This window comes from Schistocerca piceifrons, chromosome 6 (assembly GCF_021461385.2).
Source record: "Schistocerca piceifrons isolate TAMUIC-IGC-003096 chromosome 6, iqSchPice1.1, whole genome shotgun sequence".
Lineage (NCBI taxonomy): Eukaryota > Metazoa > Arthropoda > Insecta > Orthoptera > Acrididae > Schistocerca > Schistocerca piceifrons.
Genome location: NC_060143.1, coordinates 570,379,604 through 570,397,832, shown reverse-complemented (window position 1 = coordinate 570,397,832; position 18,229 = coordinate 570,379,604). Strand labels below are relative to the sequence as shown.

At 40.7% G+C, this 18,229-nt stretch overlaps 1 protein-coding gene across 2 annotated transcripts in view; it reads right to left on the bottom strand.

Annotated features, from left to right (window-relative positions):
• Positions 1-18,229, bottom strand: part of LOC124802522 (protein croquemort-like) — a 286,085-nt gene that overhangs the window by 4,634 nt on the left and 263,222 nt on the right. The window lies entirely within an intron of this gene.

The following is an 18,229-nucleotide window of genomic DNA, read 5'->3' as shown; positions in this document are numbered from 1 at the left end:
CGTTGTACGAGAATTATACAGTGCGCACGTGTTCACAACCCTATCAACGGCTGGTGTCAGCCTGCCGTAGATGCAGCCGGTTTGTACTCGTCTGTGGAATTCTTTTTGCCGAGGTGAATGAGATGCAGCTAGCGGGGAGTGGAGTGATACGACGAAGTTGCGAAATTGGATCGGGAGACAAATGACGCAGGAAACTATCACTGGCAAACTAATTTGTGATTCTGTTCCAGTGGTAGTGTTCTTGTTCGAATGTGGCCATTGAGAACTTTTGACACCCATAACCAGCGAACGATTTGATGTCTGTCGAGACCCCTCTCATCTGAATGTACGAATCTTCAGTCAGTAGTAACATTTTAAAATACTCTCTCTTATTATAGCCAGTTCATTGCAATCATTGCTTTATTGTATGGCAGCCACATAGCCTGACTACTACTGTGCCACTCCACAGTGGTTGCCTTCCAGTAACGCTACGTGTGTACTCTGTCCTGAAGCGACTCGTGGCGTTGCAGTCTCGCTGTGACCAAACTCGCCTGCTAGTCCCTCGTGTGCCGTCCGTGCAGGCGACCTCCGCTGTAGGCACGGAAGTACGACTAATCCGTCAGCAAACAGACGACGACTGGTGACAGGGCGCGATCCTCTTTTGGGCTACGAAATTTGGATCGCCACTGGATAAGCTAGAGTTACTCAATTCCGTGGACTGATCCGTTTGAACTTATCAATTATGGCGCGTTATTACTTTTCACACAAAACACAGAAATAATCTTAAATGAGAAACGTGGATACCTGTCACTAAATTTCCTTAGGAACATCGAACCTCATCAGTCAGTTCTCGCTGATAAGACACGATTTTCAGTATTATGTGACAAACGGCTGAGTGAGTTTTTCTTTGTTTTTATTGGTATTTAGCTTTCCTTCGTGCATGTATCATTACGCTTTAGCACGATTTATTGTAGCTTTGATTTTATTATTTTATTTATTTATCCATCGACAGTAAAAAAGTTGTTAAATTAATTGCATATGACCGCAATCGATCGTTTGAATAAAGGAATGTGTGTGTATTACTTCATTCAAAATACATCTTCAGGAAACCTGTAGTGGCCGGGTTGTTCTTTGTAATTTTACTTTCATAATACGCAATAACTTTAAAAAATTTTGTTTCGTATCGTAGTGGTTGATCCGTCATATGTCGAGTCTTTGTCTTAAAGACGACTTGTTTAATACGTTCGAACTCCAATTTGCGCTTTATTGTTCACACACTGCACGTGTTTAGGAACAACTCCGTTATCAACATTTGTTTTATCCAAAACAAAAATACAAATGAAAAACAGTTTACAGATAGTCTCAACTTGGAGATACACGTGTTTCTGAACGTAAAGCTATGTAAACACAACAAAAGATTGCGTTCTCTAGTACGTGAAGCGAGTCACCGACAAAAACAAGAATTCCTAATTCGTCCTCGGAATTTGACAGTTAAGATTCGTTCCTCTTGAGTAGAAAGACCTGCTTAGCACAGCACATTTTTCCCTTAGAAACAGAAGCAACAGTTTGGAATAATTTTTATACGATCTACTACTTTCCTTTATACTTGGGGGCTCTAAGTTTGGATATTCCGAGTATATGTTTAGCCGAATGGAGTCCAATTTAGAATCGTGCAATATCTACGCTGATTCCGAAAGCAAAGCATCGGTAGGTATTCAATGCATCGCTCCGATTTTGAGTCTAATCAGGTTGTTTTGTCTAATTTGGGGAGTGATAACTTGACGCCCTTCTGACCGGTTCTTTTTCATCTGTTTCATCTGGAAATAGGCGTCAACCGTGAATCTTAGAACGACCCCAACAGCAATGCGGTCGATCTTACTGATAACTTATTTTCTTCCCATTTCGTGAATGGAGCAAACTGCTCTACGTGATTGCGACTGAATTGCAGCGCGCGATTTGCGAGGTGATATTGGCGGCCTATTATTTTATTACGTATTTATTTTCATTTTCGTATAAGGCAAAACTGTAGTCTTACGACACCAAGATTTAGTGACAGGTATTGCAGAGAGGTCATGTTTTAGTCAACGCTTCTGAAAGCGCACCGATCGCTGTTACGTAATACTCGAGAAGTAACGCCTATGGCAGGGCCGACAAGTGACCGAGGCCAATTATATAAGACGGATGTCTGCGCAGCTCTTGCTGGCGTCCACACTGCTGCTCTGCGAAAAGGTGCTTGTCACTGCGACACCTGCGTTTGGAATTTTCGTCAGACATTGCAACGGATATGACAAGACCGTATAGCACATTGCTACTACTTGCCACATATTTCAAAGAAACAATTGCCGGCGCTCTGGGGAGATTTGGAAGACTTTCTTACACTAATGATCTTGGTCGCATTTTTTGTTTTTTGTTTTGGCACCTTATTTGAGCAATTTCATTGCATAGTTGCTAGCTGCCTAGGAAGCATAATTTTTCCTAGAGAAAAATGTGATTAAAATGTGAAACATTATTCAAACGAAGATCGGTTTGTAAAGCGCAGTGCTTTGCTAGTTGTGGTCCTATCGAGAGTGGTACAAGCTTGCCTCCCTGCCGCCTGCGTGAGAACTGACTCTGACGTCTACAGGTGGATCCTCTTAACATCCGAAGGGCAAGTACCATTTGGTATGTTTTATGGAAAAAACTATTTCATAGATGAAAATTATATTAGGTGCCAGATCCGAAGAGCGTCTCAGGACTTTTAGTAGTTCCAGAATGAGATTTCCACTCTGCAGCGGAGTGTGCGCTGATATGAAACTTCCTGGCAGATTAAAACTGTGTGCCCGACCGAGACTCGAACTCGGGACCTTTGCCTTTGGCGGGCAAGTGCTCTACCATCTGAGCTACCGAAGCACGACTCACGCCCGCTTCGGTTTCATATCAGCGCACACTCCGCTGCAGAGTGGAAATCTCATTCTTGAAACATCCCCCAGGCTGTGGCTAAGCCATGTCTCCGCAATATCCTTTCTTTCAGGAGGCCTAGTTCTACAAGGTTCGCAGGAGAGCTTCTGTAAAGTTTGGAAGGTAGGAGACGAGGTACTGGCACAAGTAATGCTGTGAGTACCGGGCGTGAGTCGTGATTCGGTAGCTCAGATGGTAGAGCACTTGCCCGCAAAAGGCAAAGGTCCCGAGATCGAGTCTCGGTCGGGCACATAGTTTTAATCTGCCAGGAAGTTTCACTTTTAGTAGTTGTCTGGTAACTGGCGCAAAGATTGGATCCAGATACGACCCCTCTCCGTGTTCACAAGTCATTGTGGGGCTAGTAATACTACTTACCCTGGTCGTCCACGTAACCAATAGTACGTTGACAACTGTTTTATCGAAATCACACGGACTGACAAAGCGTGATACACTACTGACAGAACCACTGAGGGAGTGCGACGACGTAAATCTTCGTACAGTGTTGCATAACAGCGTTAATGGATACCAGTTTGCAGCTATTTTCCATAAAGACCCGGAGGAACAATGGAAGTGTAACAAATGATCAAAAATTTAACAAAAGTTGCGATGATCACTCCACGTGCTGTGCTAATGGGGGATCCAAAATAAACTAATTTCTTTCTTAGGGAGGCAAAGGTGGTGGTGATGAGATTCGCGTCTAGCTCTCTGTTTTACAGGCCTTTTCGATCATTTTTTGAATGATTTCTTGAAGCCTTCAGCTACCATTTTCTTTATTTCCGGTTCGGTAGTACTGAACCGTTGTTTAGGTCTATGTACTTGATTAAGTAAACCGTTTTTCACAATATTCTGCTGCTGCGGACGTGACAGAATGTGGGAACATCTCATTTCTTTTCAGTATCAGTATAATTGGAGACAGTTGGAGCTGTGAGAAACCAAGCAACAGTAGAGCTTTTGGATGCTTCAACATCACGACCTCTGGAAGCGGAACAGATGAAAATCAAAGTAAACACAATATCCCTGTTTTCTTTTGTGGTGGACGCTGTACCCCAAACGCAAATTTGTTTTCTAAGATACCACAGTTACCGTCTGGAAGTGATGAACACATGCATGAGGCGGGCCGAAAATTAGGAACTAAACTCTAGCAAAGCCAAGATTCTCACCTCCGCAACAACAATGCACAATGCTCAATGTTCAATGCTCAATGCTCCTGGTTTCAAAACACCTGTCGCTCGGTAGTCCGCGCGGAAAGAAAAAGATAATTAGGCACAGCCAGTACTGCATTCACCAGATCTGCTCCCAGTTAGCAGGACCCGGTTCTACTTACTTCTAGCTTCCCTCTCTTGCACTAGTTTAGGAACTGAATATTCAAAAGTCTCAATCGCGCCAATACGATTATTTGAACGCCTCAAGAGGGAAAGTTACGAACGTGTGGTTTTGAGCTGTTCTGGACGGATATCAACAGACTCTATTAATTAAAAAGAAACACCATCATTTTCACCAGGCTGTTTGTTGGAGTGAGCACCAGGTACTTTCTAGTGCGTGATCCCTCTCCAGCACACAAATGTATGTAGACACGTGACCCTCCGAAGTATGTAACAAAAAACTGCACGCCACGCACAGTTATGCATGTAATTTTGATTTTGTTCGATACGTATGAGAAGACCCTGTACTGGAGAATGGCCATACTCTAGAAAGTAATTTGTAATCATATGAATTAGCAGTCTGGTGTAAATGAAGTCTTCCCTCAAGCCTAGTTTAATTAAGAACACCTTTCGGCATTTTGGACTTTTACTGAGGAAGCAAGGCTAAATACACGACCTCGCCTCGCCTTAAGTCAAAGAGGTGTCATAACTGCAGGAAAATTATAGCAAGGGCACATTCCCCGTGCAATGACAACAGATCGCAATTAATGATAATTTTAATAAATGGAGAGGATTCTGATTTATCCTATCACTGCATAAACACTAGACCAACTAAAGATAGTATTAAGATATTTACTGCCAATTTAACATTAAAGGAGTATTAGATCCACAGATGCCTCGCACATGACTACAGGTTCGATCGTTTCGTGAGCTCAGGAACGTCCGTGATGCGTTCATCGTGCTCTGCAGCAGAACAGATGGCAGCCGAACTGAGAAAACAAAGGTCGGAAATACATAGCACAGAACAAATATTGTGGAATAACCCGCGAAAAGTTAGTGCACTGACTGTATGCCAACACAAACAAATACAACTCCTGTAAACTGGCCACAAGACGCGAAGTGTACACAACCCGTCTCTGGAGTAAGTCACAACAGGCAGACATTTGCAAGTATCTGTACGCAGGTATTTGAGGTCGAACGCTCACAAATACGTAGCCACGGAGGTAGTCAGTATATTTCCATAGATCTCTGCTTGCATGTACGGAAGAGAGATTTTCGCATAAAAATCTCTATCTCGGTCAATCCTTCAGGATTTTTCCTAACATCGTTTCCTACACGTATTACGGGATTACATTAGCCCAGATGATGTATACAGCTAAATTTAGAAACTGATTACGTGCTTCCTATGTGTCGTTACGAGTCCATGAAGAGAATAAAAGTTTAAACGAAAAATTGTGATAGTGTTATCTGTACCACAGCCTCATAGGTCATAGTAGTAGTGTTTCCGCTGTTCGTCGTTATGAAACAAAGGTCACTGCATCTACCGCTGGTATTTTCAATGATAATATGGCGCGACCAGCTTAAGCACGTAGTTAAAGGACAGATATCGCGGAACAATCTTCATATATGTTCACTTCCTACATTTTCGCTTGATTTCGTTACGCATCTTTTAAGTGAGGAACATTATTAGAAATATCATTCCAGCTAGATCTACATGGATACTCTGCACATCACACATAAGTGCCTGGCAGAGGGTTTATCGAACCATCTTCCCAATTGATCTCTATTATTCCACTCTAACAGCGTACGGAAAGAATGGACACCTTTATCTTACCGACCGAGCTCTGATTCCACTTTTTTTACTATGATGATCGTTTCTCCCTATGGAGGTCGGCGTCAACAAAATATTTTTCACATTCGGTGGAGAAAGTTGGTGACTGAAATTACGTAAGAAGGTTCCTGCGTAACGAAAAACGCCTTTGTTTAAATGGTTTCCATCCCAAACACTGTATCATGTCCGTGACACTCACTTCCGTATTTCGCGACGATACAAACGTGATGCTCTACTTTGTGCTTTCTCGATGTACTCTTAATTGTCTGGTAAGAATCCCAGACCGCGCAGCAGTATTGTAAAAAAAGGGCCGACAAGCGTAGTGTAGGCAGTCTCTTTAGTAGATTTATTGTATTTTCTAAGTGTTCTGCGAATAAAAAGCAATCTTTGGTTTGCCTTCCCCACAACATTTTTCTGTGTGTTCTTTCCAGTTTAAATTGCTCAGAATTTTAATCCCTAGGTATTTAGTTGCATTTACGGCCTTTGGACTAGACTGATATATCGTGTAACCGAAGTTTAACGGATTCCCTTTAGCATTCGTGTGGATGACGCCACACGTCGTTAGCCACTTTTCGCACCATTCAGATATCTTTTCCAAATCGTTTTTCAGTTTGTTTTGATGTTCTGGTGAGTTTGCTAGATGATAAACGACAGCATCATCTGCAAACAACCCAAGGCGACTGCTCAGATTGTCTCCTAAATCGTTTACATGGACGAGGAACAGCAGAGGATGTCCTAAGTCAACTTTATAAATCTTGAGGCATAACCATAAGGCTTTGTTACTTCTATTGACAAACTGTAGCAGATTCACTTTTAAGTCCGTTGTATGGGCCTCGTCGTGTGACTAGAGACTCTACAGTTTGTTAATAGAAGTGACAAAACCTTATGGTTATGCCTCAAGATTTATAAAGTTGACATAGGACATGGCCTGTTTTAGGCAAACATTTAAATACTATTTCATGTTCTGAAGAAGACGTTATTACTAACGTTGAAACCTGGGTAAACGGTAAAGTTAACCTGCAACTGTAGGCTGTATATTCTTATATAAACAATATCAGTTGCTGTCGCTGCGTAAAAATGTTAAAAATTAAGGAACAGCAGAGGGCCTATAACACTACCTTGGCGAACGCCAGAAATTACGTCTGTTTTACTCGATGACTTTCCGTCAATTACTACGTACTGCGACTTCTCTGACAGAAAATCACGAATCCAGTCATATAAATCAGATGATATTCCATAACAACGCAGTTTCGCTATAAACCGCTTGTGTGGTACTGTGTCAAAATCCTTTTGGAAATCGTGGACTCTCGAGTTTAATTGAACCCTGATCTTGATGAAGAAAGGTTGCACTTAATGAGACCACGAAATCATTAAATTAGAGTAACAAGTCTAGGCATCCAGACATTATAGAGTGAGAGTGCGTGTGCGTGTGCGTGTGCGTGTGCGTGTGCGTGTGCGTGTGCGTGTGAAGGGGGGGAGGGGAGGGGAGGGGATGGGAGTGTGGCGGTTTCATCATCTGTGAGTCATCTGACTTATCACCGAGAATGCAGAACAAGACGTACTCAACTAGTGAGAAACACTTACTAGATGGTAACACAGCAGACACTCCAGGGTGTTGAACACCCCAATTTTAATGGTATGTTGTCATACAAGTACATATAACTTTACCCACATATTTATTGTCTGTAGGTTATTGTTGTTGTGTGTGTATAAAATTATTAGATGGCAAGTAATACTCTATGTATTATTATATAATAAACCCTTTAGTGTACTATTCTGTACAATATGTACATGGTAAATTTAGGATTTTTTGTAATGGATTTAGGGCAATAATAAATCAATAAAAGTATAAAATACGGAGTATATTTACAAAAAAACACCAAATTCAAAGTATAAACAATAGTGTGGCTCATCCTGGACAATGATCATCCTACATTTTCAGTTCTTGTACCCTTAGCAGACTTTGACATGACGTTCGTCACACGTATACCTTTTGCAGAAAATCCATGTTCAAAAATGTTCAAAAGTGTGTGAAATCTTATGAGACTTAACTGCTAAGGTCATCAGTCCCTAAGCTTACACACTAAACCTAAATTATCCTAAGGACAAACGCACACACACACACACACACACACACACACACACACACACACACACACACGAGGGAGGACTCTAATATCCGCCGGGACCAGCCGCACAGTCCACGACTGCAGCGCCCTAGACCGCTCGGCTAATCCCGCGCGGCAAATAGATGTAGTCTTTGTTTTCCTGTGTTTATTTCTGGGGCAGAAGTTACATCGACTCTGAAGAGCTGGTCCATCATCTCGTGGGCGAATCACTGCTTCATTGTTTTGCACACCCAGTATTCACAAATTGAGTTGGAGGATACTTCGCCCGAGTGTAAGAACTTCCAACTTTGCTTGGATATATGGTTTTATCATTGACAGTGTTAACCCCATTAAGAACTTACGTCTCTTCATATTTGTGTTTTGTGGCTGCAAATTGTAAAGGACCATGGCATTTACACCACATTGGTCCATCACTCCATACCACTTTCTTAATAGCTAACTGTGTATGAATGACATCATTGATCAAATGAATCCGTCCCTCTTTTTGATGAATGATAAAATAACTTCTGGTTTTTGCGTGGTTTCATCAATCTCTTTGCTGAGATGCGTAGAAGACAACAAAACATTTTTGTTAGGTTTTGGGGAATATGAAACGAGCATCTTGTCATTATCAAAAGCAAATTAAGACGTTCCCTCTGGTTTTCTGTTTTATTTGACCTCAAGGTTCTCACCGTAGTTAATTTATGATCTTGAAGCATATAGTGGAATAAAGGCGCAGAACTGAACCAATTATGAACTGTTATATTACGATTAGTTCAGTGGTCTGGCTCAGACACAGTTGTTATGTTCTCTGACGGTATATAGAAGGATTTACAATTTTCTACAAATTTTTCCCAAATACCACGTATTGCTGCAAATCTGTCTGTCGATTGCCTTTCTTGTCTTGTGACTTTGTCATCAAATCGCAGGCGTGATGCTATAAATTTGAAACGGTTGAAAGACGTAGTTGAGCAGTAAATATATGATCCAAAAGCAACAGACCACAGTTCTTCTAAATTTGGCATGACAAACTCGTTGTATCCCGGACAAATAAAGTAAAACTAAAAATGCCAAAAGTTCTTCTTTGGTTACAATCCCGTAATAGCTTTGTTTTGCATTAATTTCTTGGATTTTTCATTATATTTCTTTATTTGATCTTAGTACAATTTCGTCTAAGATTGCATTATCTATTAGTAAAGTCCAAGATAAGAAAGGACTACTTACATCCTTAGCCAGTCCTTTCACTCCAGTCAAGTGTGTGACCAAATTTCTCGCTAGTGTTCGGCCTCGTCGCTCAGGTTCCTGAACACTCCATCTACGTCCATTTCTTCCAACGTGAGCAGCTTCATTTCTAACTCTTGCAAGTGGCACTGAAGCATTCGCAAGTCCATGCACTAAGTTTCTGTTACTTTCATTTTGTGGTGGTTCTGGGTCAGTTTTTTCATTGGCGATTTCTTCGTCATAAAAGTCACTTCTTCAAACACAAAGTCTGGATCTTCTTCTGTATCACCACCACCACAAAAAATATCCTCAACCCTTTGATTATCGATGTCCTCGTCCATGAGCAAGTCTCTGATACTATTACTTCCTGAAGCCATATTATCACGAAAACTACACTAAACGCACTATAAGAATGGTGTTATGTAACAGACATACGGGGGCTTTTAAAACCCCACTATCAGTATGTAAAGGACACACTGATGTGCACGACACCCCAGGCGAAAAACAATAAAAGCTGGTGACTCAGAGAAAGCGGGATAAACAATGACAGCGGCTGTAGGCAATGGTACCAACTGAAATTAAGGTTTGACCAAACTATAGAAAAAATTAAATTTGTTGGGGTGTTTAACATCCCAGTGTGTCTCTATGGTTAACATCCTAGAAGTTGAGGTGGACAGCGATGTGATGACAATATGGTAAAAAACTGTCAACAATGGTGCGGAATAGAATGAATAAATGTCCGTACAATCTTCTACAAGATTTAGATAGGAAAATATAAATTTTTTCAATGTTTACATATTTCAAAACCTTACTCATATCCTGTCGTCAGCAGTAGTCAAAATTCCAAGAGAGAGAAGCAAGAGGAAAAAGTTAAATGGTGGCCTGCATTTTCTGATACAGCAATGAAGTATGCTATGCATGAACAACGTAGTTCGTTATCGGCTACAGCCCCGAGGGGAAACTATTTACGGCCTGTAATTACTCGGCCGGTAGTGGCAGGTTCCGTTAGCACGCTGCACTTTGCCAAGGTCACTGCGCAGTGGAGCAAACACGCATGCGCCGCCTGTTGCTGCTGATATATGGGTTTACGTACCAGAGGCGAGTGCCGTTCTTATTGGATGCACGCTTGCGGACATACCTCCTTGCTACGCCCTACTAGTTCCATAAAGAAGCTTCTAGCAGCAGCTGGCCGCCGTAACTCAAGTCAAGACATTAAGTGTGAGGAAGCTGTTCCTCGCTGTTCTCACTTTTGTTGGCAATTTAACCTCTCGGGCTTACTCCACATTCGTTCCATCCTCTCCTCCGTGTCGGGACACGACAGTCCTGCTCTCAAGTCATTAGTTAGCTATTTTATTGATCGACAGGCAATAATTACCAACTGACGCCGCGTATCGGTTGGTCCATAGTCAAAAATATGGTGACGCACTGACTATTCCTGCTATTTAAAGCACTGGTTTTACATTAATATTGACATATACTATTTCCTATAATCTGAAGTTACGGCTCGAACCGGAGTCCACCTTTGTGGTAACCTAAGGCTGAATGACAAGTAGTGCGATTCATTTCCCCTTATTCTACTGCTAAAGAGCTTTGCAACACCTGAATTTTTATGAATGTGTGTGAGCTAAGATTCAAGAGAAATTAGCAATGAAAAATATGCCTTACGAAAGTGCAAAATGATTTCACTATCAAATAAGAACAACATAACAAAAAAATACCAGATTTCAAGCGCGCAGCCTTCAAATTACCCTCGATAGCGCCGAGTGCCGTCCGGCTTGCGTTGCGTATTAAGAAAGATACGGCATACTGACCCACCGCGTACCGAATCCGTAGGACTGCCTGCATGGCTCCCTCCACATTTTCCTACCATGATCATCAGGCGTCGGGAAAGTCCTTTACTCCTCGTAAATAGGACTAGACACCTTTGACCGAAATCCATTCGAAGTGTGTTCTTGCACACCTTCTCCGCGCAGCAACGGTGCTGTTTAATTTTCTTTTGGTGTGGCTCGTAATGGACAGAAGGAAAGAATGCTGACGACTTGTTATATGATCATTTCGGCTTTCGGAAATGGACAGGCACCAGAGGCAGTTCTAGCGTTGCGCTTTAGAAGGGAAGCAAGAGCTAAGAGAAAGACAGACACCGTCACAGGACTTTTCGACCCAGGAAAAGGGTTGGAAATTGTAAAAAGGTCCAAGTTCGAAACTATGAGAAAAAATAGGAGAAAAGCAGAGTGAAAGACAGCTAATATACAATATCTACAAGCATTAAGAAGGAGCAATAAGAAGAAAGTTAGAATATGAACGAAATGGATTAAAATGGGTGTAAAGTAAGGATGAAGCATTTCTACCACACTGTTCAACCTGAACATCGAAGAAACAATGACAGAAATGAAAGATATCATCAGGGGTAGGACAATTCAGCGTGAAAAGATGTCAATGACTATATTCACTGGTGAGATTCCCATCCTCAGTGGAAGCGACAAAGAATTGCAGGACTTATTGAACAAAAAGAACTATCTACTGAGCACGGAGTATACACACAGAGGAAACGGAATAAAAACGGAAGGGATGACGAGCAGCAGAAATAATATCGGCATATATTATAAAAATGAATGCACTTCAGTACTTACGTACGTATGTATGTACGTATGTGTGTATGTATCACAACTCCTCCTAACCCGCTACACCTATTTTTTTAGCACACACATCACTTACTGTCTGGAAAGAATCGCTTTAGCGGTAAGCTCCGTATACCCATAAAAGGAGAGGGGGTGTGGTGGAACGCCACATATATTTATTAAAAATACAGTTTTTGCATTCAGATGAATAATTCGTCATGTGACGCTAGAAGTGTTAGAGTACGATGTGTTCTGTGCAACAAACATTAATATTTTGAAGAGAAAGAAATTTCTGTGGAACTAAAGACAATGATATCGAACCTTCTTTATTGTATCTGTGTTGGTCAATGAAAAAGACCAAAGAGATTGTATCGTGTTAATGACTCTTGTCTTCGATTCTTGTATTCATGACAGGCGCCATTGTACGCTGGATGTAATTGAGTGTAAGTTCTGTAAAACTATACACGATATAAATTATACTTCCATGTAATAACATTCACTTTTTGTACAGCTCGCATCTCTTATTAGTGAATCATTTTTTGTGTAAATTTGTTGTTTTAGCGTGTGCTCCGGAGAGGGACCACCATTTCTTTTGCAGTATAGGTAGGCCAATACGAAGCAAAAAAATTATTCTTATTAAATCATTTATTCCCCCCCCCCCCCCCCCCCCGGAAGACCTGTGCCAGGCAAAAGATCTACCCGACGGGAGGCCCTAGTCACACGACATTATTATTATTATTATTATTATTATTATTATTATTATTTCTTTCTTGTCTCAGACGTTATGTCTGGTTAAAAATGGAAGGTGAAGCGGACCTTGATCAAGCGTGACATCCTTTTAACTGTACGGTATATGTTATATTGCATTTAGGAACTTTCGGGCAATTGAACAAGTGTCAATAATTACAGATTTCTGTAGTTGTATATATAAGTTTGGATGTTGCTGTATTGCATTGATGTACTGGTGGATATTATGTGGTATGACTCCTGTAGTTGATAGTATAGTTGGTATAATGTCAACTTTATTCTGATGCCACATGTCCTTGACTTCCTCAGCCAGTTGGATGTATTTTTCAATTTTTTCTCCTGTTTTTTTATTGGTGAGTATGATGTCAGGTTTGTTATGTGGTGTTGTTTTATCTGTTATAATGGTTCTGTTCCAGTATAATTTGAATTCATCATTCTCCAGTACACTTTGTTGTGCATACTTGTATGTGGGAACGTGTTGTTTTATAAGTTTATGTTGTAAGGCAAGCTGTTGATGAATTATTTTTGCTACTTTGTCATGTCTTCTGGGGTATTCTGTATTTGCTAGTATTATACATCCGCTTGTGATGTGATCTACTGTTTCTATTTGTTGTTTGCAAAGTCTGCATTTATCTGTTGTGGTATTTGGATCTTTAATAATATGCTTGCTGTAATATCTGGTGTTTATTGTTTGATCCTGTATTGCAATCATGAATCCTTCCGTCTCACTGTATATATTGCCTTTTCTTAGCCATGTGTTGGATGCGTCTTGATCGATGTGTGGCTGTGTTAGATGATACGGGTGCTTGCCATGTAGTGTTTTCTTTTTCCAATTTATTTTCTGTTCATTTTATGTGATCTAAAGGGTTGTAGAAGTGGTTATGAAGTTGCAGTGGTGTAGCCGAAGTATCTATATGAGTGATTGCTTCGTGTATTTTGCTAGTTTCTGCTCGTTCTAGAAAGAATTTTCTTAAATTGTCTACCTGTCCATAATGTAGGTTTTTTATGTCGATAAATCCCCTTCCTCCTTCCTTTCTGCTTAATGTGAATCTTTCTGTTGCTGAATGTATGTGATGCATTCTATACTTGTGGCATTGTGATCGTGTAAGTGTATTGAGTGCTTCTAGGTCTGTGTTACTCCATTTCACTACTCCAAATGAGTAGGTCAATATTGGTATAGCATAGGTATTTATAGCTTTTGTCTTGTTTCTTGCTGTCAATTCCGTTTTCAGTATTTTTGTTGGTCTTTGTCTATATTTTTCTTTTAGTTCTTCTTTAATATTTGTATTATCTATTCCTATTTTTTGTCTGTATCCTAGATATTTATAGGCATCTGTTGTTTCCATCCCTTCTATGCAGTCGCTGTGGTTATCCAGTATGTAATCTTCTTGTTTAGTGTGTTTTCCCTTGACTATGCTATTTTTCTTACATTTGTCTGTTCCAAAAGCCATATTTATATCATTGCTGAATACTTCTGTTATCTTTAGTAATTGGTTGAGTTGTTGATTTGTTGCTGCCAGTAGTTTTAGATCATCCATGTATAGCAAATGTGTGATTTTGTGTGGGTATGTTCCAGTAATATTGTATCCATACTTTGTATTACTTAGCATGTTGGATAGTGGGTTCAGGGCAAGGCAGAACCAGAAAGGACTTAATGAGTCTCCTTGGTATATTCCACGCTTAATCTGTATTGGTTGTGATGTGATATTATTTGAATTTTTTTGGATATTAAGTGTGGTTTTCCAGTTTTTCATTACTATGTTTAGGATCTGTATCAATTTAGGATCCACTTTGTATATTTCCAATATTTGTAGTAACCATGAGTGGGGTACACTATCAAAAGCTTTTTGGTAATCAATGTATGCATAGTGTAGTGACCTTTGTTTAGTTTTAGCTTGATATGTCACCTCTGCATCTATTATCAGTTGCTCTTTACATCCTCGTGCTCCTTTGCACCAGCCTTTTTATTCTTCATTTATAATTTTGTTCTGTGTTGTATGTGTTATTAATTTCTGTGTAATGACTGAAGTTAATATTTTGTACATTGTTGGTAGGCATGTTATGGGGCGATATTTTGCTGGGTTTGCTGTGTCTGCTGTGTCTGCTTGATCTTTAGGTTTCAGATAAGTTATTCCATGTGTAAGTGTATCAGGGAATGTGTATGGGTCTGCAATGTAACTGTTAAATAATTTAGTTAGATGTGAATGTGTTGAGGTGAACTTCTTTAGCCAGAAATGTGCTATTTCATCTTTTCCAGAGGCTTTCCAATTGTGAGTAGAATTAATTGCTTGGGTGACTTCATGTTGCAAAATTATCACTTCAGGCATTTGTGGTATCATCTTGTATGTGTCTGTTTCTGCTTGTATCCACCGTGCGTGTCTGTTATGTTGTACCGGGTTTGACCATATGTTGCTCCAGAAGTGTTCCATGTCTGTTATGTTTGGTGGATTGTCTATTTTGATGTGTGTGTTATCTATTGTCTGGTAAAATTTCTTTTGGTTTGTGTTGAATGTTTGGTTTTGTTTCCTTCTATTTTCACTTTTTTTGTATCTTCTAAGTCGTTTGGCCAATGCTTGTAATTTCTGCTTCTTTTCATCTAATTGTTCTATTGCTTCTTGTTGTGAGGTTTTACCTAACCTTTTTCGTTTTTTTTCTGACATTTCATTTCTTATAAATTGTGTTAGCTGTCCGATGTCCTTTCTCAGTTTTTCTATTCTGATCTGTAGCCTGTGTTGCCATGCTGGTTTTGTGGGTTTCTTCTGTGTGTTGGTTGGTTCTGATCTCTGCCTAGTGTGTATATTTAGTGTAGTGAGTGCTCCTATATAAACCAGTAGTTGTAACTCTTCCATAGTTGTGTTTTCATTTATTTTGTTGTGTATGATTGTGTTGATAGTTTTTATTGTTGTTTCGACTTGTGGGTTATTTGGCGGTCTTTGCAAGAATGGTCTAATGTCTGTATTTGTGTCTTTGTATTCTGTATATGTCAGCTGAAATTTGTCTTCTATATCTAACATGTGTGTCACTTCGTGTTCTATTTGTGCTTGTTCTGGTGGCTGTCTTAAGATTTCGTTTTCCTCTGATTGTTTAATTGATGCGTGTTGTTCTTTGTTTGTTTGCTCTGGGATGTTTGAGTCCATTACTGTATTTTCTTCTTCTTCTGATTGCACATTATTTTGTTCCAGTATTTGTTGTACTTGCTGTTTGATGTTTTCTAATTCTGACTGGGGTATCCTGTTAATTTTGATTATTACACGGATCTGATCAGCTAGTCGTTGTTCTGTTAAAAATTTTAATTCTGGGTATCTGGTAATAAATGTTGTGTATACTTGTGATCTGTATCCAGTTGTGTTGGTTCCTAGGTTTGTTGCTTGGTAATAACAGAACATGAGGTGTCGGTTAACTTCATCTGACCCTCTCATCCTCTGTCTTTGTTTTCCTTCTAGGGTGGTTGCAGGAAGCATTTCCTGCAAAACACCTCTATTTGGATTTAAATCATTATCCAGTTGGCTAGCAGTGTCGTTACCATTGTGGACGGGCATAGGGTCCAAGCGTCATCCCCGACCATGACGGCGCTTGTCCGAGGCTTCTTTAGTTCTGTCCTGAACCAACTAATCACACTAAAAGGGGGGTTAGCCCTATTAGTGGTTTGTTCTTTTCGTTGCCTTTTACGACTGGCAGAACATACCGGAGGCCTATTCTTTTCCCGGGCCTCCACGGGTTTATTATTATTATTATTATTATTATTATACTGCTATCGGTATCTTCGAGGACGGTGGGCAGATCTCCAGCGAGATCAAGGGCTGCCGTATTATCAGTATACAAATGGTTCAAATGGCTCTGAGCACTATGGGACTTAACTTCTGAGGTCATCAGTCCCCTAGAACTACTTAAACCTAACTAACCTAAGGACATCACACTCATCCATGCCCGAGGCAGGATTCGAACCTGCGACCGTAGCGGTCGCTCGGTTCCAGACTGTAGCGCCTAGAACCGCTCGGCCACTCCGGCCGGCTATCAATATATAGGACACACGTAGCCACAATATGCTGAACTAAAAGCGGCACGCCGCAAACTTCCCCCGGAGGAGGAAGCCACGTGTGAAAGGGCTATGCCCGATGCGCAGTCTCCTAAGCAATACAACCTTCCAGCGGCGAGGCTGACACGAAATCCGCCAAGCTTTTGTGATCGGTTTGAGTGAACGCAGTTTGTTGTCCGACACCTGCAACCAGTTAGTCTCCCACTGACGCATGATGCATCTGTCAGAAAGTGAGATAATGGCGTGCAACGGGATGGGACACTGATGTACAGCACCATCCCAACATGCTTCCTCGGCAACTTTATCAGCTATGTCGTTACCCTGTATCCCAACGTGGCCAGGTACCAGAATCGACGAGGGCAGAAATGTGTGGAAAGCAGAGACAGGGAGAAGCGACACCCGAGTGACAGCGTCTTACGCCATGCTGCTTACCGACAACTGCTGACTCGTAATCAGCAGAACAATGCCAGACACTGACCTGTATGTGTGGGAACTGAACGTCTTGGAATCCTGCAGTTAACTGCGTCGTCCTAGTCTGTGAAGTAATGTGGGACCACGACGTGACGCAGAGAGAGAGAGAGAGAGAGAGAGAGAGAGAGAGAGAGAGGAGGCAAGAGCGTAAGGGGATAGAAATATGTTCCACGCTGCTGCTGATTATATTTTCTTCGTGACTGTCTATGGCAGGGCCGGCCAAACGCTGCGACAGCGAGCGACAGCGACATCTGTTATTAGACATGTGTCCTAAATGAACGGCGGCGGCTCCACTTCCCTGTTTATGTGGAACACGCAAGGGCTCGTTTGTGAAAGATTTTTCTCGGTGATGAAAATGAATAAATCAAGGTTTCGATCAAGCATAAGTGATGAAAATCTCCGCAACTCTCTTCGTTTGTCAATGAGCCGTGTTTTTGCGCCCGATTTTAACTATATCATTTCTCATGACCAGTGATAAACGTGTTTGGATTTGTTCCTTTCATAATTAAAAATTATTGTTTACTAAATGTGCATTATTGCCTCATTATGCTCCATGTTACATTATTATCAGGAAAATTGGTCATTAAACCGATTGTTCCAATGTATACTTATGTATAGGGGTTTTTATTAATGTGTGAAGGGCTACGCTCAGCTGAAGTCGATAATACATAACATTCATCTAATTGTCTGTTATTATGCAGATTTCAGACGGAAGTGATGAAAGATATAGCAATAATGGTATGGAAATAACAGGTGATCATCGAGAGGTCTCCCGGTTATTCTGTTAAGAGGTAACTGAGGACACCGAGAATTAGTTATAGGAAACCTTGCATTAGTTTAATGTTATTTGAAAGCATGAATAAGGTTCGTTGGAAGTCGCTAAGTGCTCTCTTTCTTAAATACTAGATCAAAAACATTACGCGTATCTACGTGCCGTCAGTCAAGCTGCCTTAATAAAAACCCACGGTTATTAACTGTATTGCTTGTCTTACTGGGTTAAACTGTTAACATAAAAGTAGACGAGTCAATGAGCAGACTGTGACAGTATTTTAAATGTTTAATACGCGAAATACCTTCCCATGGTTGGCTTGCAAACTGTGGAAAGAGCACTAGAATTCGCCGGTACAGAGTATCCCAGC